Source organism: Desmodus rotundus, chromosome 11 (assembly GCF_022682495.2).
Source record: "Desmodus rotundus isolate HL8 chromosome 11, HLdesRot8A.1, whole genome shotgun sequence".
NCBI lineage: Eukaryota > Metazoa > Chordata > Mammalia > Chiroptera > Phyllostomidae > Desmodus > Desmodus rotundus.
Genome location: NC_071397.1, coordinates 10,565,730 through 10,588,399, shown reverse-complemented (window position 1 = coordinate 10,588,399; position 22,670 = coordinate 10,565,730). Strand labels below are relative to the sequence as shown.

The following is a 22,670-nucleotide window of genomic DNA, read 5'->3' as shown; positions in this document are numbered from 1 at the left end:
AGCGTCTCTGGGAGAGGCCTCTGACCTGCTCCCAGAGAGGACCTGCTCATCCCAAAGGAGCAGTGTCATTCCTGATGCGGCCTCCTGACCTTTGACTGTCCCTAACCCCTGCCGGGCCTTGAAACCACAGGAGCAGCAGGGATCAGTTGGCCTGGGTTTGAATTCTCCTTCCGTCATTTCCAGCTGTGTGACACCCTCTGGGCCTCAGCTTCCCCATCTGTAACTGGGGGTGACAATAGTGCGTCCTCACAGGTTGGTTCTGGGGATTCAGTGAGTTAATATGTATAAGGGCCTAGTGATTTTTCTTGCTTTATATGAGTGTTGGAAAACTAAATACATCACTTCCCTGTGATGGCCAGTTAAGGAACAGGTGGTTGGGTGGGTCGCCAACCCACTAACCTCCAGCTTCATGTCTCAGCACTTACTCCTCCCTGGTCATAGCTCCTACGCTGCATGGGCCCAAGGAGTCTCTGACTTGAAGTCCCACCCCCACCATTTCACCCTGACCCAAGCTCTTCCTTTCCTGGGTCAGAACATGGAGCCCATGGGGTTTAGGAGAAAGTCTCTCTAACCCTGACCCGTCTCCTCACTGTTCTTCGGCCACAGCAACATCCCCAGAAGGTGGCCTGCAAGAGGAAGAGGTGCCCATATGGCAGGTCTCTCCCTGGCACCTTCTAGGTCTTTGGAAAGAGGAGGTGGCAGCTTTGCCTGCTGGAGACGTAGGTTTTGGTTCGAGGATGGAAAAGATTCACTCATGGAAACTCACCTGCCTTCCTATGACAGCGATCCTGATTCCTTACCGACCATTCATGCTGGGCTGGGGCAGTGTGCAGGGCTACCCTCTGCCTTGCAAGGGCGGTGGAGGGATTCCCTGTCCTCCCAGACCCGCTCCCCCAGCCCCTCCCTCCCTGCCAGGCTCAGATCCCGCTCCCTCACCACCTCGCTCTGGCTGCGCTCCCTGTGGCTCCGGGCCTGGGGCCTGTCTGAAGCCTGGCTTCTTGGTGCTTGCAGTCCATCATCTCAGCTCTGCTCTCAACCACATTGTGAGCACCCACTCTGTGCTCTCCTGTGCCTGGCACTGGTGGGCAGAGATGGAATAGGGCCCGGTGCTCCTGATCACCAGGGAGCTCCCCGCCCAGAGCACATCCCTCAAAGGGAGGCCTAAGGGCCATGGAATTCCTTCCACTGTCCCCTTCCCTGTTTTCCGTCCTGAGCCCCTGTGTTGTAGCAGGTGTGTGCTAGGCCCGATCATAAACGAAGGCTTACCCTGCTGGGAGGTTCATTCAGAGGGAACCCTGCTGCGGACCCAGGACGGGTTTCCTTTTCCTTGAGCCTCACAGCCCTGCTCCCCAGGGACTCCCGGAGGCAGAGTCTGAGTCTGCACCATCAGACTGTGGGCTCCCTGAGGAGAGGACCTGAGCTGTCTCCCTCTTCGTCCTGCACCGATGGGTTCACTGATTTTTTAATTCAGTCACTCAGAGGGTGCCTACTATGTGCCGGGCTCTTCTCTACCGGCCCGCAATACAGATGCTGTCTAAACCTGTTCCCAGCAGATAGAAAGAAGCCGGTTTAGAGTTCCAGGCAGAGGCGGCAGGATGTGCAAAGCCAGGAACCTGAGGGCTATTGCAGGCAGGCCCTGGGATGATGTAGGAAGGGGCTTTGCGGTTGCAATGACGTATGGGAAAGTCTGCCCCAGGAACCTTGGAGAAAGGAGGTTTTGAGAATGGTTGGAGATTTCACTACCGTAGTAGGAGATAAAACTCAGAAGAGTGCCAAGTGTCCTTGCCCAAAGGACACAGGAAAATCTGCAGAATCTCTGACCCGCCACTGGGGCAGGGGGGAGGTGGGAGAGGCTGAGCGGCTCCTCTTCAGTTCCGGCCTGTCAGGGGGCTGGTCAGCCCCCTTCCACAGACTCCTCCCTCCCCTGCGCCCTCAAACTCCCTGCCCTGTGGGGAATGCATCCGGAGGCCCTGGACGTCATCAGGTTCTCCCTGCCGTCTAATCTTGCCTCTCCCACTGTGTTCTTGCCTGTCCTTGGTGGAGATGGACCCCAGGGGGCCTGCAGTCTCTCTTTCCCATCTCACAAGGCCCTGGCAGAGGTCCTCTTCATCCCTTACCTGCCCCAGGTACTGTCATGGGTCACGGGAGCTGTGTCCAGGGCATGGGGCTAGTTCCTGGGAGACAGCTTCACCCTCAGGCCCAGGCCATCCTCCACCTTGATCCCTAGGGTGGACCGAGGTTTTAGATCACACTGAGAGGGTGGGGGGTGGGGAGAAGCCCACACTCTGTTCCTCTTTCTCACCGTGACCTTTAACCTTTTTTCCTATCTTTGTCTCTTTCTCTCCCCATCTCTCTTTCCACCTCTTCCCCCCCACAACCCCTTCTTTCCTTCGTCCTGTCTCCATCTCCCTCCTTCCCTGTCTCCTTTTGTCTCTGCCTCTCTTTGTCCTGCCAGGTCAAAGTCCCTGTCCCCACATCCCAGTCTCTTTCTGATGGTTCCTGGCAGCGTCAGACGATGAGAAGGGAAAATTGTGGGGCTTCAGGCTCATCTGTGCCCAGCAGTGTGCGGGTAGCCTGGCAAGGGGTGTGGTGCATGGCCACCCTCTCCGGAGTCAGATCTGGGGAACAAGGTCTCAGGTCAGCAGCCTGGCTTCCATCCCAGGCTTTTGGAGGAATTCATAATAAAGGGCCAGGCACCGAAGCCCCGAGCACTTTCGAGAAGAAAGGCGATATGACTGCTTTTCTAGGCTGAAAACCTTGCCCGTCCAGTCGAGGGAGGGAAGAACATAGAATAATTGAACACTGTCTCCCCTGCAAAGGCTCCACCTCCCAACTGTTGGTGGGACTGAGGACATTGTTTTGGTGTGGGGAGGGGTAGGGCTTAGAGGCAGGAAAGAAAGGAGGAGGCTGACCAGCCTCTTCCCTGGCAGACCTGTACATCGAGCTGGGCTGGGACGTGCCCGGGGCCTCCTTATGAGCATCTGACGGAGGCAGGAGACGGAACGTGCTGAGTTTGCAGAGGAAATTAAGTTCCTGGACAAGAGACAAGCCAAGACAATGGAAACAGATTTCTAGAGGGTCCTGGGGGTGGTGTGGGGGGCCAGAAAAGCAGGCTGAGGGGAGATTTCCCCGAATGGAAGGCAATGCATTTTAGGAAAAACATGACGCTGAGCTGGCCAGGTGCTCATGCCCCTGGAAGTCTGGTGGGCCTGGGCCCCTGGTGAGCTCTGCTCAGACAGGGTGGACACATTAATGGGGCCTTGCAGTCTGTACCCTGCAGACCACGCCCAAGACCCAGGACTCACAGAGAGAAGTGTCTTCCTCCTCCCTCAAAGGGGCGACTGAGCCCCAGATGCTTCCATTTGAGAATAGTAGTGGGGCAGGCAATGTTAGAAACTTCCCTGGTGAAAAGCTAAGTACGGGTGACTGAGGGTACTCCTTCTCTCTGTCTCTGTCCCTTTCTTCTTTCTCTCATCCTCCTGTCTCTCAGACCCTGACTCTCCTGTCGGACCCTCCTGCCTGCTCTGCCTCCGTTTCTCTCCAGCCGCCCATCTTGGCCTCTTTGTGCTGTCTGATATAGGGAGAAGTCCCTCTCTCCATAAACACTTCCACCCACCACCCACTGGGCACTGAGTGAAGCCTGTGTGTGTGTGTGTGTGTGTGTGTGTGAGAGAGAGAGAGAGAGAGAGAGAGAGAGAGAAGAGGCTGCTGGTCGAATCAGGGCGGGGCTGCTGTGAAGCGTCTGGATCAGTGTGCAGGGGTGAGAACTGGGGCAGGGCTGTTGTCCCTCTGGGTGGAGGGCAGACTCACGGTTCCAGCAGAGGCAGCCCCATCCCTACCCCAGGCCGCCACTCATTCTAGGAAAACTACAAGAGCCAGCCCCACAGCGGCCAGCGCACACAAAGCTCATTGTTCCACTCCGTAGGCCTTTGCCTCTGTCCCTGTCAACTTTGTTGCCAGTTCCTGGTGGCAAGCTGACAGGCTCACTTTCTGAGCCCTGGACTGCACACCTGGCTCAGTGGGGGTTCTTTCCCTGCTTACCAGTTGACCCCAGTTAGGCGGCCGAAATAGGGGCTACTCTGGGGCAGGGACACACATGCTGGGCCTGCCGACCCTCAGGAATGGCACACGCACCGCCCCCTGCGAGTTGCCCGTCCTGCACACCTTGCCCTATTCCAGGATCTGGCCAGGCTGGTCTACGTTGCATCTCCACCCCAGCTTGTTCTTTCCCATGAGACGTGTGCGCAGCTCACCCTTCTTTCATTCTATTTCTTAGGCTTCAATTCCTGGCTACAGCTCACTTCCTCTGAGAAGCCTTCTTTGATTGCTCCCTTCCTATCTCAGACAGCTCACTCCCCCTGGGCCCTGCCAAATTGCTGGGCCCATAGCAGACACACTGCATGGTTGATACCCAAGTTTCCTGGCTGAGCGCTGTTCCAGGGAACGGCTGGAGGCAAGAGGAAGGCACCAGCACTGGCCTCCATCCACCACCTGCTGCTATGCACTCCCTGTGCATTACCCACTTCATTCACACAGCAGCCCTTTCAGGTAGAGTTTATTATTCCCATTTGACAGATGAGAAAACTGAGGCTCTGAGAGATTAACCAACTTGCCTGAAATCATACAACACCCTGCGAACTAAGACACTCTCACAATGATATGGGAATGGCAAGAACTTCCAGGGTGGAGGGACATGTGCCCACCTCCCCATGAAGGAGATGGTGTGTCAGCTCCCAGCTGTGCTGGGATAGAAAGTCCAAGTGTTGCTACCAAAGTTTGGGGTGGAGGCAGGAGGCTGGATAAAGTGACCCTTTGAGTGCTGGCCTGGGTTTAGTCTGCTCCCTTTGCCTTTCCTGTGAAGACCTCCCAGCACCCCCTGTGGAGGGCTCATCCTCCCTTGCTCTCTCAGGCCCTGCCCACTTCACCCCAGGCCCTGCCTCTGGCTCCCTTTCTCTGGGTGAGATGCCACTGGAGGCCTGGCTCAGAGCAGCCTGCTCATTTCCTTCTCCAGCTGGGCCCCCACCCTGCTTCCCTGCTCCCTTTCCCGGACCACCTGGGCTATGATTCACCCAGGATCTGGGAAGAGCCTGGATTTAGACTTCCTATTCCTGTGACTGCACACAGAGCCCACCCGCCCTTGCCCCACCCGGCCTCTGCACTTCTCCTCTCTTACCTTCGGGGCACAAACCACATGCAAAGCTAACAGACAAAAAGATGAACTAATGTAACAGGAGTCCAAGCAAAGCATGGGGGGAGCCTGGGGAGAAACAATGAACGAGGTGGGGGCTAACTGTCCTGCAGAGGAGGCGTGGCGTTGACGGGCTCTGACAGGAGAAAAGGGCATTTGGGTGCTGATCTGGGGGAAGGGAGCACTCCTGGGCCGCTCCCCAGATTCCAGACTTCATCACGGACTGTGACTCCGGGGCAGGACCCGCAAGCTCTGAAGCGGTGCTTCTCAGACTGCCTTGGGTGAGGACCGGTGTTTGATTTTAAATTCCAATTTGTCATAGACCAACAATATTATACAAATATAATACACAGGAATTAGTAGAAACATGAAATCTGACATACAAAGTACAAGCTCCATGTTTTGTTGTTCGATTCAACAGATGTAAAATCACTCTGTCAAACTGCTGTGAAGATGCTGAATGCCTGTGCTTGGTCCGGTCTCGGTCCCAAGCCGGCAGCAAGCAATGTGGAAGGGCCTGGGGGACGGTTACTGTTGACTGTCCCCGCTCCAGAACAGCTTTCAAACTGCAGATGACCTGTTTGTTGGGAGGGAAATTAATTCAGTAGGTTGGCAAGAGCGTTTTAAAAACACCCCCAATGTCCCCTTCTTCCTGGGCCCCATATAATCAGGCCCCAAATGGTGTGCTGGGCCCAGGGCAGCCCTCAGACACAGAACAGGGGGGCCCTGCCCTCAAGAAGGGAGCAGCTGCACCAGGGGTCGGAGCTATACTAAGGGCTCAAGGAATGGAATGCATGATGTAAAGGGATACGTGACAGGAGCTGAGCCTGGGGCCCAGCCAAAGGCTCCTCCCCCAGGCTGGGCCAGGAGAGGACCTCCATGGTAGGGACCACGTGATCCCGTCCAGGGTCCCTGCTTAGCTGTCACCCCCTCTTTCAGGGACCTGTTGGTACCCTGCTCCCACTTGAAGGATGCACTATAATTTATTAAGCCAATTCTCTTGGAATAAACCTCTGGGTTCTTCTACTTTTCAAAAGAATTGTAAACAATTATAAACAATGTGGCAATGCACATCGTGGTACCCCTCCCTTACCACGTCTGAGCTGATGATTCCCAGAGGCCCTATCATTCCACCTCTTGCTTCTCATGTCTTTGTCCACACATGGTCCGCGTTCCTTCTGTCCCTCTCAGCTCCCAGACACTGCGCCTCATGTCATGGGGCTGAACAGGAGCCAGAGGTTTGGAAAATGTGACCTTCCTCCTCAGGGCACATACCCTTCTTTCTCATAAAGAATTATTAGGTTTTTTCAGCCGGGCTTTCCAAACACGCAGCTGTATCAGAAGAATCCTCTGACTGCAAATAACAGGAAACCCAGCTGCAAATGCTGTAGACAATGCAGGAAGTGTTTATTTCATAAGAAAAGAACTCCTGAAGTAGGATGGCTCCAGGACAGTTAGATGAGTGGCTCCGCCACATCATCGAGCATCCAGGCTCTTTCTGCCTTTCCGTTTTGCTCTCCTCAGGTGCTACAGCTCCCCTCATGGCTACAAGATGCTTGCTGAAGCTCCAGACATCACATCCGAACATGATATATCTGTTGGTTGAAGAGGGGCCATCACTTTCTGTGGGTCTATTCTTAAGATCAAGAAAACTTCCCTCTGGAGTGCAAACTTACCCTTGGCTCTCACGGGCCAAGGTTAGTAGGGCACATGCGCATTCCTCTGTTAACCCTTGGTAGGGAGAATGAGGCTTCCCTGGTCGACAAGTCATGAAGCTATGTGAAGGGTTGGGTTGGATTTCAAAGGAGAAAAGGGGAATGGGAACAGAGGCTGAGTGGACAACCCACGGTGTCTGTTGTGCAGGCTGGTGGAGAAAGTCTCCCCAACAGTGAGGACTCAGTTTTTCTTCTTCTCAACCAGCTGGGCCTGCGGCTCCTGCCCTGGAGACTTAGTCTGACTCTGATTCCACTGGAAGTCATTTGTCGAGGGAATGAAATATGGCGTCGCCCTTGAGGGTGTTTGTTGTAATGCAGGAGAGAGAGAGCAGAGCCAGGGTACAGAGCCATAGGAAGAAGGCGGCATCCGCTGAAACTGGAGACAGGAACTGCTCTAGCCCTTCTCTCTAAAGGAAGGAGTTAATGAAGATTCCCTTTTCATGCTGGAATTGATGCAGGAGACTGACTGAGTTGACCTTTCGACTGGGCTTCTCCTAGTGCTGGGACCAACTCTGTGTTAGGGATGGGGAGACCAAGGTGCAGGAGGCACAGAGGTAAGGGGGCACCTTACCTAAGCTGGGGTCACCTCTGTCCTCTCCCCTGAGTCACAGAGGGTCAGGAAGGGAAGAGGAGGGCTGTGAGTCAGGAGTCTACCTGGGGATAAAGAAAAACACAGGAAGTGACTCAAGGCTATAGGGCAGATAGGTGGCCTGAGGTGCCCCAGGATAGACCCTGGGGGAGTTGGCTGAGGGTCCCCTCCCCAGAGGCTGTTGGCTATTTCTGCTAACCGTGTTTCCCACAAACCCCTCCCCTCCTCACCACAGCAGGCCACCTGCCCACTCACCCACAAACCCAGCCGCCAACTGTTGCAATTCCTGACTCTGGTCCACCCCCTGCATCCGGGAGGGCTCATCACCTCTGACCCCAGAAGGTGGGTCAACCACTTTCTATGCCTCTCCCCAGTCTGTCTCCTTCTGCCCACACACCCAGAAGGGAAAGATACTAGAGTCACAAGAAGTTGGTGTCTTCTGAGCAAAGTAGATGCTTCTGTGTCCCTGTGTATGACTGGGCTGTCCTCAGGGTCAAGGACATGGACTCAGGTGGAGTGATGGGCATAAAAGTAGAGGGACCACAAGCCTTGTGAACTGCTTGGTCTTCCGCTGTCAGAGGGGCCTTGTGCCATCCACTGGAGTTCAGGTTTGAGGCCAGGGCCCCAACTAAAATGGTATTTTGTCTCCCTTTACCACTGTTCTTATACTTTAAGCTTCCTTAGGGACACATCTGGGAGGAGGGGCTGGGTCAAGGTCATAATTAAAGCACGTTATGTTAAATTTTATTTTACAGACATGGATTATATTCCATGTAAGTTGAGCAACTTGTTTTTTCACTTGTTATCTTAGACCTCTTTCCATAATAGTATAGAGAGCTTTCTTCATCTTTTTAATTGCTGCATAGTATTCCACTCTATGGATGTACAGTAGTTCATTTAACCAATTCCCTATGAAATGAACCTCTGGGTTGTTCCCCACAGTTTTTACAAAAATTAACTATGCTGCAATGAACATCTTTGTTCATTAACCTTTGGGCACTAGTATAAATGCTTTTGTAGAAGAAAATTCTCGAATTTAAACTGCTAGGTCAAAGAGTATGAACATTTACATTGCAGTTGAGAAGGCCTCGTTGCTCTCCGGAAGCAGCGGTTTTCTTTCCATCAGCCTTGTTCAAGACGACCTGCGCAGCCATACCTTCTCAACATCAAAAGTTATGGACCTTCTTCATCTCTGCCAATCTGATAAGGGAAAAATTAGCTCTTGCTTTCATTTGCATTTAAAGTTGTGAGATGGAACATTTTGTATATTTTTAACAGCCAGTTGTAACTGTGAGTGACTTGTTTATTCCCTTTGCCTGTATTTCCCCATTAGAGTGCTGTCTTTTCCTTCTTGTTTTTTTTTAAACATGTCATGTTTTTAATTTGGAAGATGAGCATTCTGTCATGTGTGTTGCGGGCATTTTTTCTTTACTTTGTCCTTTGAGTTTGCTTATGAAGTTTTGCAAAAAATTTCTAGGCAGACGTATTTACTAATCTTCTTAAATTGTTACGGTCCTGTTTTGTTTCATGGCTAGAGAAGCCTTTGCTACCGACCTCAGGTTCATAAAAACATTTGCACGTATTTCCTTCTGGAAAATTTATGGCTTTATTTTTCAAGTGCTTTATTCAATTTTCTTTAAGTTGTTGATGCCGTTGGAATTTATTTCAGGTAGGGAATGCATATTTATTTACTTTGTTCCAAGTATCTGGCTAGTGTCTCAATTTATTAAATTGAATACTCATGTTTATTTGGGTCGATGTGAAATTTCTGCATACTTTACCACTGACTTGTCTGCGTGTACTAGTTCCACACTATTTTAATTATTGTAGCTGTATAATAGTTTAAAAAGTGTTTTATGGGGCCCCTCCTCCCTTGCTGGTTTACTTTTTTCCCCCTCCAGGAGTTCTGTGGCTACTCTTTTATATTTATTCCCCTATGAACTTATAATCATTTTATCAAGCTATCTCCCCCCAATTCCACTGCATTTATAGATTCAGTGTGGGGGCATGGACGCGTTGACGATATTATTGACTTTTTATCCAAGAGCAAGGTCAGGGTCTATGTTTAAGCCCCTCGTTTGGGTTTTGTAGCTCTTCCCATGTGGACCTGCACCATTTCATCCCGTTTCAAGTTATGATTTTGTTACTTTCGTGGGGAGGACCCTATTTCTCGTGTTTGGGTAATCCTGCTTTTAAAAATAGCCACCTTGCTAAGTTCTCTGATTACTAATAAAAGTTCTCTGGCTGGCTCTCCTGGAATATCCATGTACAGAGTAATATCATCTAATGATAATAGTTCTGCTTCTGCTTTGGCTTTACAATATTTATACCTCTGATTTTATTCTTCATCCAATTGCATTGTGAAGTACTTCCGGAACAGTGTTAAGTGCTGGTGGTGATAGTTTGTGGTGGCAGCTGACAACGTTTTTAATATGGGACTGTGTCTAGAGTCTCCCATCAAACGTGAAGGAGTAACACTAATCTCTTTATTTTATATGAAGATAGTGGGTTACGTTGTGTTTCCCAGTATTTGGCCTTCTTGCTCTTCTGGAGAGAACCACACTTAGTCTTCATGTGTTCTGATTTTATTAATACAGTCCTAATAAATACACTCGTCCTTAGCTCAGAGCTTCCTCCTTAGCTGATGAGTCCTCCCTTGGAAACAGAGGCAGGTAGGCAGGTGGAAGTGCGGGATGGGAGGAGGGTTGTGGCCTCAGGGAAGAGCTGAAGCTCAGGATGTGGGATCTAGCTCCTTGTCTCCAAGGGATCCACCCCCACGGAGAAGGAAACAGCTGAGCAGGGGTGAGGAGGGCCAGGGAAGGGAGGAGGTTAGTGAGGACTAAGGAGGAGGGGGCAGGAGGCCTTGGAAGGAAATCAGAGAATCTGTTTGTTCTGGAGGATTTCCTGCCCCTCTGTCATCCTCAGGGCCACCTTGAGCCCTAGTCTTTTGGGGAAAAGGTGGTTCTGAACCTTGGGATTTCTCAGGTACGATGGATATTCCTATGTTAGGGGAGGTGAGGCAGGCCAGAGGAGTCCTCTGGAGCTAGCAGATCAAGGAAGATGTCTAGCCTGATTTGGACTTCACGCAGTAGCTTCTGAGAGCCGTGACCACGTCCTTCTCCACCCACCTCCTTCTCCACCCACCTCCTGCAGGCTCCTGAGGGCTCTTCTTCATCCTAAACACCTGACTTGCCCCACCTTCTTCCCCTATCCTGATATAGTAGTGGGGTCCCTCTGGCCATGACCCTTTATTAGGAACCTGACCTTCATTAGCACCGTTGGGTGATGGTTGCTGTGCCCAGGGCTTACTGGACAGAGGAAGGGAAGGAGACTTTCTGGTGTGGACCAGACAGGCATCGAGGTGACCAAGGGCTCCTTGCAGATGATGGCCTGAAGCCAGATAGCTAGAAAGAGACAATAGGGCCCTTCAGATGTCTTCTCTGAGCTGGCTGCCCTCTGCTTACCACAGCTGTCAGCTCCAGGAGCACAGAAGGAACAAGCCCTTCACCCAGAATCCCTCCATCCTCTAGGCCCATAATCTCCCTCTGGCTCTTAACGAACCTGGCCATTTAAGAGGAAAGGAGGTGAGTTTGTGGCTCCGTTTATATTACCCAAATGAGTATAGACACACCCCTACTCTTTCCTCGTGAGAGAAGACCAAGAGCATACAGACAGGTGTGGGGGCAAACTGAGTTCCAGGCAGACTGAGGAAGAGCCTGGTCGGTCATTGTCAGGAGGCCGGCAGGAGTGCATGGTGGGCGACCTGCCTGGAGGCAGAGGACTGATGCGATGCCCTTGGGATGCTGATGACACCGAGGACTGCCGCTTTCTGAGTCTTTTCCTGCTACTGCTGGTGCATCCTACTAGGGTCAGCTGGAGCTAACCTCATTTCCTAGCCTGGGAAGCTGGAGTAGAGTGGGGAGGTTGGTTAGCAGGAAGTGGCTCGATCACACTGGAGCTCAGGGCAGAGATTCAGCTTCTGGCAGGACAGTAGGAGCAAGGCCGATCCCAGCCTTGGGGGAACCCGGACCCTGGGTAGACACTGGAAGCAGGGGCTTGGAAAGAAAGAGGCAAGATAGGCCCTGGAGTTTGGACCTGGGCTTGCAGAATACGAAGGGGTACATGGCAGACTGAGGTGCATTTGGGGCATTTGAGTTAGCACCTAGCAGCCACAGTGCAAAAGGGTTTTCCTTAGAATCATCTTGCAAAATCATGATGTATTCTTCTCTGATGTCACTTTCTGTGGAAAAGTAAGTTTCACTGGTGGGAACTGTTCAGTATCCTGGCATGTACTCAGCAGGAGCCGCCAGTGAAACCTACTTTTGAGTACTCATTTTCAGTCTTCTCAATTTCTGCACCAGGGCCACGCCTTCCGGGGGAGCTGCTGGTAAACGTGTCTCAGATGTGTGGTGAGAGATGGAGCCAAGATGGCAAGATGACTGTTTCTTGGAATAACAATGCAACTTCCTTGGACAGCCTTCTCCCTGGGGCAGATAACACCAGGTGTTAGCAGTTTAGAGACCAGAAGAGCTCTCCCTCCCTGTCCCAAGGCCAGAGACCCTCAGGGTTGGAGGGACCCTTTCCACACTGTGCTTCAGGGGCCTTAGGGGTTCTTTGGAGCCTCCTGAGGCTGAGCCGAAAGGGCTTGAGCACCACTCCGCTCCTCTCCCAGCCCCCAGCTACAACCAAAGAGGGCCTCTGCTTTGATTTGCTCGTTGTGCATATGGGGCTGCTGAGTAAGGGTCCTTTATATGAGTACACTGAGCTCTGAATCTTACAATACTTGGGCAAGGCCCTGGAATGGCCCAGAGGGCCCTGCACTGTGGCGCCTGGACCTGGGCCGTGGGATGCTGTGCTGCACTGAGGTTCAGAGGCAGGGATCTGTTTCCTGGCTGGCTGTCACCTGGGGGTCCCCAGCTCCTGCAGGTCCCTCTCTCTGTCCATTGCACGTAGCACCCTGCGTCTCAGAACCAGCAATGATGCCGCGTTCCTTTTTCACACTTGGGCTTTCTCTGACTTCCCTTCTGTAATACCTCCCCTGTCTTCCTCTTTTGCCACGTCTTTCTTCTACTTTCGGCCAGACAATATTTTCTGCGTTTAAAGGCTTAGGCAGTTAGATTGGATCTACCCAGATGACCCAGGAAAATCTCTCTATTTTAAGGTTTATAACCTTCGTCACATCTGCCACGTCTCTTTTGCCAGACACCATAATGTATTCCCAAGTCCCAGGCATTAGGGTGTAGACATCTTCGAAGGGGCGTTATTTGTCCTATCACGGTGTTTAAGCTTGCAGTCTTTTCTCCAGGCGTACTACCTTTGTAAAGGAATAGTTGTAAGTGTGTGCAGTGTTGGTTGCTGGCAACTCAATACCATTTTCCTCCCCTGGTCCATGCTTTCCTCCAACCAGCAGGGGCTGGAAGCCAGGGAACTGCAGTTCTCAGAATGCCCAGCAGACATAATCCCCAGCAGACAAGGAGAGGCCCTTCCACGAGATCTGATCTGGCAGGTGGAAGAGAAGCATCAATCACAGCATCGTCCTCCGGCAGCTGTGGGTAGACGTGTGGGCTTCAGCAGAGAGAAGATGTGGGAGCAGCCTCCAGGCATTTTCTCTGCTTTGGTGCTGGAGGCTCAGGTGTCCCGCAGTTACAGCAACTTCCCTACGTCCTGAAAGCTAGCAATGAACCTGACAGTCTTCCACAATAAAACTTCCACAGCTTTGTGTATACCTAACTCCTTGTACTAAGTCCCTGTCTGCTTGAAATGACTGGAGTGGCTTCTGTGGTTCTAGCTGACTGGTTCGGGGGTCTTGTTGACCATAACAATGTATTTATTTATTCAAATCCTCACCCGAGGGTATGTTTTATTGACTTTTAAATGAAGATTTTATTTATTTACTTTAAGAGGGAGAGGGAGGGAGGGAGAAAGAGAGGTAGAGAAATATCAACGTGTAAGAGAAATATCGACAGGTTGCCTCTCGCACACTCCCAGCTGGGGACCAGGCCCACAACCCAGGCACGTGCTCTGACTGGGAATTGAACTGGTGACCTCTTGGTTTGCAGGCCAGGGCTTGACGCACTGAGCTACACCAGCCAGGACTGTTATTGATTTTTCAAGAGAGAGGAAAGAAGAGAGAGGGAGGGAAGGAGAGAGAGAGAGAAACATCAGTGTCAGAAAGAAACATCCATCAGTTGCCTCCCCTACATACCCAAATTGGAAATCTGGAAATCGAACCTGCTACCTCCTGGTGCACGGGACCATGCTCCAACCAACCGAGCCACCCAGTCAGGGAGACTGTAACAATTTATAACTTGTTTGTTTCCACTTAATAATAGATCACCAAGATAAGTCTGTCCACAGGTTATTCAGTATTCTTAAAGCATTCAATAAACTGTGCGTTTCCATGGCTGCGTGCTAGCCCAATATACGGATGTATCATAATTTATTTAGCCAGCCCCCTGTTGTTAGACTTTTAGGCTGTTTCCTGTTTTTCACTTTTTTAAGCCACGCTGTCAAGAGCATCTTTGGCCATGAATCTTTGTGCACAGCTAACACTATTTACTTGGAATATAACAAGTGCAATTTTAGTGACAGGCATTAACTTCTGGAAAGCTTTTACGAACATTTCCAGATAAGTCATCTGTGTTTTGTTCTCCTGGCCCCCAGGACACTGCACTCCTCTGGTTTCCTTAAACCTCTCTGGCTCTGCTCCTCTGTCTCCTCAGCTGGTTTCTTTCCACCCCTGACCTCTGGACAGTGGAGAGCCCTGGGACTCAGTCCACCCGTGTCTTCTTTTTTATCTACACTTATTCCCTTGGTAAATTAATTCCCTCTCACCGATTTAAATACTGTTCACATGCTGATGACCCCTTCATTTATATCTTAGACCCAAGCCCTTCCTCCGAACTCCAGACTTGTATACTCGAATGGCCTGTGCAACACCTCTACCTGGATATTTGATGGGAGTATCGAAATCAGTATGTCCCAAAGTGAATGTTGACTTTGCCTCCCAAACCTGCCTTCCCCACAGTCTCCCCCATCTCTTCCTCCAAGGTGCTCAGACCAAAATGCCTGGTAGTCAGCCTGACACCTGTGTTTTTCTCGTACCCTTTGTCCAATGCGTGAGCAAATCCTATCGACTCTAACTTCACAACACATCCATGATCCAACCACTTCTCACCAGCTCCGCCATTACCACCTGGTCTCAACATCAGTTGGGTCACCTCAACCTCAATGGCTTCCTAACTATAACATTCTCTGCCCCTCCCCGCCCCATTCTTAGTCTATTCTCAACAGTGGCCAGAGTGTTCCTGTTAAACCATGAGCTAGACAATATTGCTTCTCTACTCAGAGCCCTCCAGGGACTTCCGTCTCCCTCAATAAAAGCCGATATCCTTATAGGGGTCTGCAAAACCTTAACCAACTTCCTCCATTGCCCCTCTGAGCTCCGCTCCCCACTCCCTGCTTATCTAATCCATTCCAGCAACGGGAGCCTTTTTGCTGTTTCTCAAACTTTCCAGGCAAGCGTCTACCTTGAGTCATTGTACCACATGTCCCCTCTGCTTAGACACCTTGTCTGATGTCCACGTGACAGGCTCCCTCACCTCCTCAGGTCAAATGTCTTTGCAGTGACGCCTTCTCCGCTCCCCACAACCCGTGTGAAATGAAACCCCCAGCCACCCCGACACTCCCTTTTTCTCCTTTACTTTTCTCCAATGCTCGTAACATTATCTATTGAATATATAAATATAAAATTCATTTATTTTGTTTATTTTATGTCTCTTCCCATTCGAGGGTGGGGAACTTTGTTCATCTGTTTGGTTCACTGACGTATCCCTTAAGAGTACTGGGAGCACCAGGCACTGGATTAGTACTTTTTCTAAGTATATTTTATTGATGATGCTATTACAGTTGTCCCATTTTTTCTCCCCTTTATTCCCCTTTGCCCTGTACCCCCCTCCCCGCCAGCATCCTTTCCCCTTAGTTCATGTCCAGGGTCATACATATAAGTTCTTTGGCTTCTCCATTTCTTAAACTATTTTTAACCTCCCCCTGTCTATTTTGTACCTACCACTTATGCTACTTACTCCCTGTACCTTTTCCCTCTATTCTCCCTCCTCCCCCTCCCCACTGATAACCTCCACGTGGTGAATTAGCCCCCCACCCAGGTCATACACTCAGCCAGGGACAGGGTGGGGACCCCATCCCAGGCAGCCAGAGTATGGGGCTGAGTCCCTCTGTCCCCTTGGGTGAGAGTTATATGGCCTAAATATCTTCTATGTGCTTGGGACCCTCCCACAAACCTGCCATTCTAGAAACTGGAGAAGAATAAAATGTGGATAAAAATACCAAAGGAACAAGAATATTGAAAACAACAGGCTCCCTTCCACACTGCCTGTTCCAGGTCGGTCTTGGGTGTGCACTGTTTCCAAACTTGTTCCCTCTGACACTGAACTTGTCCTCTCCGTCTCATCCTTCTGAAAACCTTCCCCTGTCCCCAAAGAAACTAAGCTTTCTTTAGCAGAATTACATTACAGCCTGGGACCTGCTTGCTTGGGCTGCCGGATGTGGGGCGGGCGTTTTGCCGGTGAGGTTGGGGCAATAGAGACAGATGGCAACTGGAGAGAGATTTGATTACCTGCTTCTTCCCAAAGCCAGTCCTCCCTGTAACCGTGTTAGGGCCCATTATTGATAGGCTTCCTCCCGGTTGCTCCTTAAATTTGGTTTATCTGTGGCTTGTTGTAGCCATTGGAGCTCGGAAATGTATCAGCTGGGGCCCGGTTCGGAAGTCTAGGGAGGCGGGAGGAGGGAGGTGGCCTGAGATGGGCACTGTGGGAACAAATTGGTGGCAAGTCAGCCAGGGCCAAGTCAGTTCAGGGCAAGGGGAGTCAAGTGAGACAAAGGAGAGAAAATGGGGCTGGAAGGTGGGGTGTAGGGGCCTCAATGCCAGCTGAGTAGGCTGGTTTAGATGTGATCAGTAATAGGGGGCTATAATAGGCTCTTGAGTGAGGGAAGTGGTAGGTAAATATGGTTTTGGAGAATAGGAGCAGGGGAATGTGGCAGAAATCAGGCAAGACCAGGACAGTTGGTACCCTTACCTGCCCTTTGAAGAGTGTGGAGGATGGAACCAGGCAGGGGCTGGGACTCACCGGGTTCAGACAGAGGCAAAGGGAAGTAGGGCAAACACAACAGCCACTGCGCCAGACCCCTGCCTGTGTAAACTCTCACTCAGTCCCTGCAGCAGACCCGTAAGGCACCTGGTGTATCAACGTGGAAGGGCAGTCTGATGAGGATGAGTCGCCGCTGGGCTTACCCAACAGAGTGCAGGTCCCCGGGGCCTTTCTGATGCAATGACACAATCTCCCCATTGAACCACGCGGCCTTCCCGGGCTCAAGAGTCAGAGGCAAGAAATACCCATTCCTTCCTGTTACTCCTGGCACTTGGAACTCAGAACCACAACGGCAAGAGTCACTGAACACCACCTATTACACACATCCTTTCCCGCTGTGGTCAAAGCTGATGATCCTCATTTGACAAGTGAGGAAGTGAAACTCAGAGAGGTCGATGGTTTGCCGAGTGCGTGCGTAGGGCCGGACGAGGGTTTCAGAGCAAGCCTGCCCGGTTCCCCTCACCACACCGCACCCCATCCTCAGACTCTGGCTCCTATATTCCTGGACCCCACTTACTCTAAGCCCTCTGGGATTAGCAAGGAGGGGAATTGGCAGAGTAGCTCAGAACAAGCTGTTCAGCATGGAAACTTTTCCTGAGCGTCCCCAGGCCTGCTTCCTCTCATTTCTTTTAAATCCCAAGAGCTCCATCTCTCCAGGCCTGAGGCCCAGAGCCGGGGGAGAGGGACAGTGAGCAGGGCTGGGGAGGGTCTGGGGCTCATGGGCACATAGGCTGGGGGGACGAAGCTGCAGCTCTGGGCTTCCCATCCCTGGTTGAGTTAGGAGAGGAAAGGGGGCCCTGGCGGGCAGGGAGCCTGTCTCTGCAGGAGCAGAGTCTCAGAGGAGAACCAAGAGTAACTGGGCCGCAGCCCAGCCCTAATCCCTCTGCACACACTCCCTTCCCTAAGGATTTTCCCTCAGAATAATCTGTTTAATTTTCCCAGCTCAGAGACAATAAATGGAGGACTTGGGGTGGGGTGAGAATGGGTGATGGGGGAGGCCCAGGGAGCATGCCTTGGGAAAAGACAAGCAAATGGGAAGACAAGTCTCTGACATGCCCCTTCCCCCAAGAAGCAGCCAGGAATACTGGCCTTCTGACTAGAGGACCAGCAGGGCCCCGGGCTGGCCGTGCGATCAAAACACTTGGGCTGACTCTCTCGGCTAGTTTATTTTATTGTCTGCATGTTCTCAGAATAGGAGACCCTGCAGACGGACACTGCACGGGCCTGGCAGGAAATCTTGTATCAGTGAGTGTAATTATTGTGGTGCGGTGGTCACGGTGGGTGAGTGTGATGACGCTGGCTGTGCGGTGGTGACAGGGGTGGTCGCGGTCATGGAAACCTCGAAGTCACGATGGGAGTGGGGTGGAGGTTTTGCACTGACACACCTAGGTCCCCTCCTAGCCCCAGCTCTTGCTAGTAGTCACTCATGTGAGCCTGAGTCTCATGCTCCTCATCTGAAAAATGGGAATAACGAGAGCTTGTGGTGGAGTTCCGGGCTTCCTAGGGTAGACACCGACTCCCTCAGTGCTGCTGCATCTTTGGGGTTCTTCGGTTCCTCCATCTGCCCCGGCTCCCCCGCTTTTGTCCACAAACTTCCTCTAGTCGTTCTCACCGGCTCTTCCCGTAATCACTGTTCAATTCCTTCCTTCAGAGCCCCACACACTCTAAAAAAGACGTTTGCACACATTGCCTCTGCTTCCTGGCCTCCCACTCGCTCCTTAACCCCTTTTTCAGTAGGCCTTGGGTTCCCGAAACTCTACGGAAACTGCTCTCCAAGTCAGCAGAGGCCTCCCCCACATCTCAGCCTCAGCCTCTTGGGAGAAATTGGCCCCATGATCCCCAAGGTTTCAAGAGAGTCTCTTCTTTTTCTTTCTTTGTTTGTTTTTTTTAATCTTCACCCAAGAACATTTTTAAATTGCTTTTAGAGGGAGAGGATGGATGAGAGAGAGAGACATCTGTTGCTTCCTGTATGCACCCCGACTGGGGGTCGAACCCACAACCTAGGTATGTGCCTTGATCAGGAATCGAACCCACAACCTTTGGTGGACGGGACAACACTCCAACCAGCTGAGCCACACCAGCCAGGGCGAGAGCCTCTTTCTAGGGCCTTTACGACCTGCATGTTCCACCTCCCCACCACTTCATTCTGCCTCCTTCTGCCCCAAAGGTCAGGGCTCCGATGCATCCTCTTCTCTCTGTGCGCTCTCCGTCAGAGTATTTAGCCCCCCTGGTTCTGAGTGCAGTCTGCACAACAGCTCCCAAATCCACTTCCCTGGTTTATCAGGACGACCAGCTAGAACCCACTTCTGGCCACTGACTGACTTCCCCTGCTGGACTCCCTCCAGCATGCTCAGCACGGGCTGTCCGTTGCTGAGCTCATTCTGCTCTCCCAGATCTATGTGCTTTCTCCCCTCCCTGTCACCCCAGACTCCTCATCCCTTCATTCAAATTCCCACCCCTTCACCAATCCTGTCAATTTTCCCAGGTCATGGTTCTTTTAAAGTGAACAGAGAATTTTATTTTATTTTCAAAACACAAAACCAGCTCATCATTTAACTTTGCTCCTTTTAAATTTATTATCCTGATTAACCCTCTTCGGTATTAGAGCCAGTAAATTATATAAATCTTGGGTCTTTTCTTTTAACCCGGAAAAATAAACTCAGTTATGACAATCCATAACATGTTCATCTGTGTTGTGTAAACTGTTGGCTTTAAAAGAAAACACCTTTTTAACACGGTGCCAATGTCTCGGGAACTTCATACACTCCACTTGCTTGCTTTCAGAAACAGCAGCTAGGTGACGTGGATTCACCTTCCCGCTGCAGGCAACAAGAAACGCTATATATTAAAGCAAATGAAAACAAAACAAAAAGGCTATTTGAAGATCTGGGTGCAGATAAGAGAAATAAGGTAGTGAGGAATTATTGGGCTAGGTATGGAGAGGACGGGGAGTGGAGAGGTGAACCTGGCTTTGAAAATGCTCTCCTTTGGGAAAGGAGGCAGCAACTGAGCGGCTGGGAGGTTGATTGGAAAAGATGGGTAAGAGACAAGGCCTGCCAAGAGGAATGTTTGGTGAACCCTCTTGCTTTGGGTTGGGACCCCAAATTGCTGCACATGATAAACCAGAAGAAGACAGGTTCTCCCAAGGGCCGCAGACCAGCTTTGACTCATCTCAATCCCCGAAATTGGACTAAGGTGATTCTCTGTCGCTAACGCCATCAGGCTCTTGTAAATCCACTCTGGAGGAAGTTGTCATCCTGGTGTTAGATGTTTCTACAAATAATTTGGCAACTATGATGTTCAGGGCGCTGACACACACACACACCCAGCAAAGAACAATGTCCCCTCAAAACCTCAGAACTACACAACGAAACCCAGACACATATGTGACAAGACAATATGAACAGACATATAAGACACATGAACAGATATATGAACAGATACATCCTCTCTAGATGTTGGAGTTATGCACGCAGATTTAAAAAAAAATTTCAATGCAATGCTTAGCATGGCCAAGGAGATAAAAGACATGATTTAAAAATTTGGCAGAGAACTGGAACTATTTTTTTTTCTAAATGAAAATTCTAGAACTAAAAAATATAATATCTCATACTAAGAATTCAAAGGATAGGTTTAACAGCATATTGCACAAAGGTGAACAAAAAAATTAGCTAATTTGAAGTAAGATGAAAAAAAATATCCAGAACAAAGCATGGAAGAGCAAAAGGATGGAAACTACAAGATATAAAATAGAAGAAACAGTGAACAGGTTTAAGAGAATGGGGCAGAAGCAAATATATAAAGGGATAATGGCTGAAAACTCTCAAAAGCTGATGAAAGACATCAATCTATATGTTCTGTAAACCCTAAGAATCTAAATCAGGGTAAATAAAAGGAATCTACATCTAGGCCCATCCCAATAAAACCATAGAGTACATCTTTCTATTAGAGTAAAACTAAAAGTCGAAAATCAAAGACAAGGGGGAAGTCTTCAAAATAAAGAACAGATTACCTTCAAGGGGGCAACAAGTAGATACACAGATGATTTCTTAACGAAAACAATGGGAGCCAGAAGACATGCAATTCTTCAGAGGGGTGAGAGAAAATAATGGCCAATTTATTTAATACCTAGAAAAAAATTATTAAAGGATGAAGATGAAATAAGCACATTTTCACACTGAGAAAACCGAGGAAATTAATCACCAGCAGACCCACATTAATAGAATATCTTTTCAGGCAGAAGGACAGAATCCCAAAGGGAAGTTCAGAGATGCAGGAAGGAATGAAGACCAATGAAATGGTAAACATGTAGATAGATATAAAATAATATTGGCTGTAGAAAAAGAATAATATTACAGTGTTGCATGGAAGTTAATGTGCTTGGATTCTTATCTATAATGGGGGGAAGAGAGTAGAAGAATCAACTACTATAGAATTTGCTAAGAATTCATGCTGTAATCTCTGAGTAGCTACTAAAAAATTGCGAAAGAGTGCGGGTCATTTCCAAATTAATAGAGAAGGATAATTAAATAAGATAATTCTAACTGGAGGTGAGGGAAAGAGAAAGACAGAAACATAGAGGAGGTAATACATATAGAAAGCACTTGTAGTGTGATGCTAGATATAAACCCAAATATAAAAATAATTTTCTTATATGTAAAATGACTACATTTTCTCATTAACAGGCCAAGATTTTCAGCTTTTCAGACTTATTTGATTAAGAACCAAAGTTCCACTCTACACTGTTTACACAGATGTACCTGAAATAGAGAGACAAAGAAAAATAAAGATAAAAGGTGACAAAGATATACGCCAGTGTAGCTACATTAGAATAAAACTGGATTTGAAAGCATCACCCAGTGTGAAGACAGATACTTCATAATGATGTAACGTTTACTTCACGAGGAAGATACGGTAAGTCTACATGTGGATGCACCTGATCATTTGGCATAAAATGCATAAAGCAAAATTGACAAAACCTCATTATTGTACCTCGGATTCCTTCTCTGCCCTCCTGGGGTCACAGAGGCTGGGCATTTAACTGCCAGACCTCTCTCAGCAATATCTTATCTGGTTCACGTATGGTGTCAATTTTGGATGGGAAGCCAGCTGGGCTAACTCACTCCACTGGTATGTAAAGGATGCGTGTTGTGAATACTACCGATGCCTTGCCCCATTTTACAGGTGCTCACTGTTTTCCCACACGGCTCTCTGGTAGCTTCCAACTGCAAGCTCCCGAGACTGTACCTCAGGCCTTTTTCTGGCTACAGAGCTGGCTCCTGCAAGGGGGGCATTCCAAAAGTGCCAGAGAGTTAATATTCCCAGGGGTCCATTCATGCATACCCCTACTCTATTGCTTTTCAAGGATTAACTCAGAGGGATTTGTTCTCTATGTCCCCCAGAAATCTCCAGCAAGACTGATCTCCAGTTGTCCTCAGGGGTAACTGGCTTCATATAATACACTAAAAAAAAATCCTCACCCAAGGATATGTTTATGGATTTGAGAAAGAGAGGGAGAGAGAGAGACAAACGTTCATGTGAGAAAGAAACATCGACTGGTTGCCTCCCATAGGTGCCCTGCCAGAAGATCAAATCCACAACCTAGGTATGTGCCCTGCCTGGGAATTGAACCTGCAATCCTTTGGTGTACGGGACGACGCTCCAACCAGCTGAGCCATCCAGCCAGGGCTAATAAACTTTTTTGGCTACCTTCTCTTTCCTGCATGATTTTCCCACTCCTCTACTATTATTCCTTGCAATTTTCTTCCAAATAAATTATATTCAACCCCTTTTCTTAGGGTCTACTCCCAGGGGAAGTCAAACAGAAAATACCCTTTGTTTTAATGTTAAGAACATCACCACTCCCCACAAGGTGGCTTGGTTCTGCAGTGGCCTCCTTTCCCTCATCCCATCCCCTTGACTCAGACATCACCCATGGCCTCATGTGTTTCACCCGGACTGTTCTGATAGTGGTTTCCTGCCCCCATGATTTCCTCCCATTGCTCCTCCAC

General features: G+C 49.7%; 1 long non-coding RNA gene across 1 annotated transcript in view; it reads left to right on the top strand.

Moving 5' to 3' along the window:
* Positions 1–13,190, top strand: part of LOC123479472 (uncharacterized) — a 28,079-nt gene extending 14,889 nt beyond the window's left edge. Inside the window, exon 3 of the long non-coding RNA XR_006655100.3 lies at positions 12,900–13,190. This is a non-coding gene — a long non-coding RNA (uncharacterized lncRNA). The remainder of the gene's footprint in view (positions 1–12,899) is intronic.
* Positions 13,191–22,670: the final 9,480 nt, after the last annotated feature.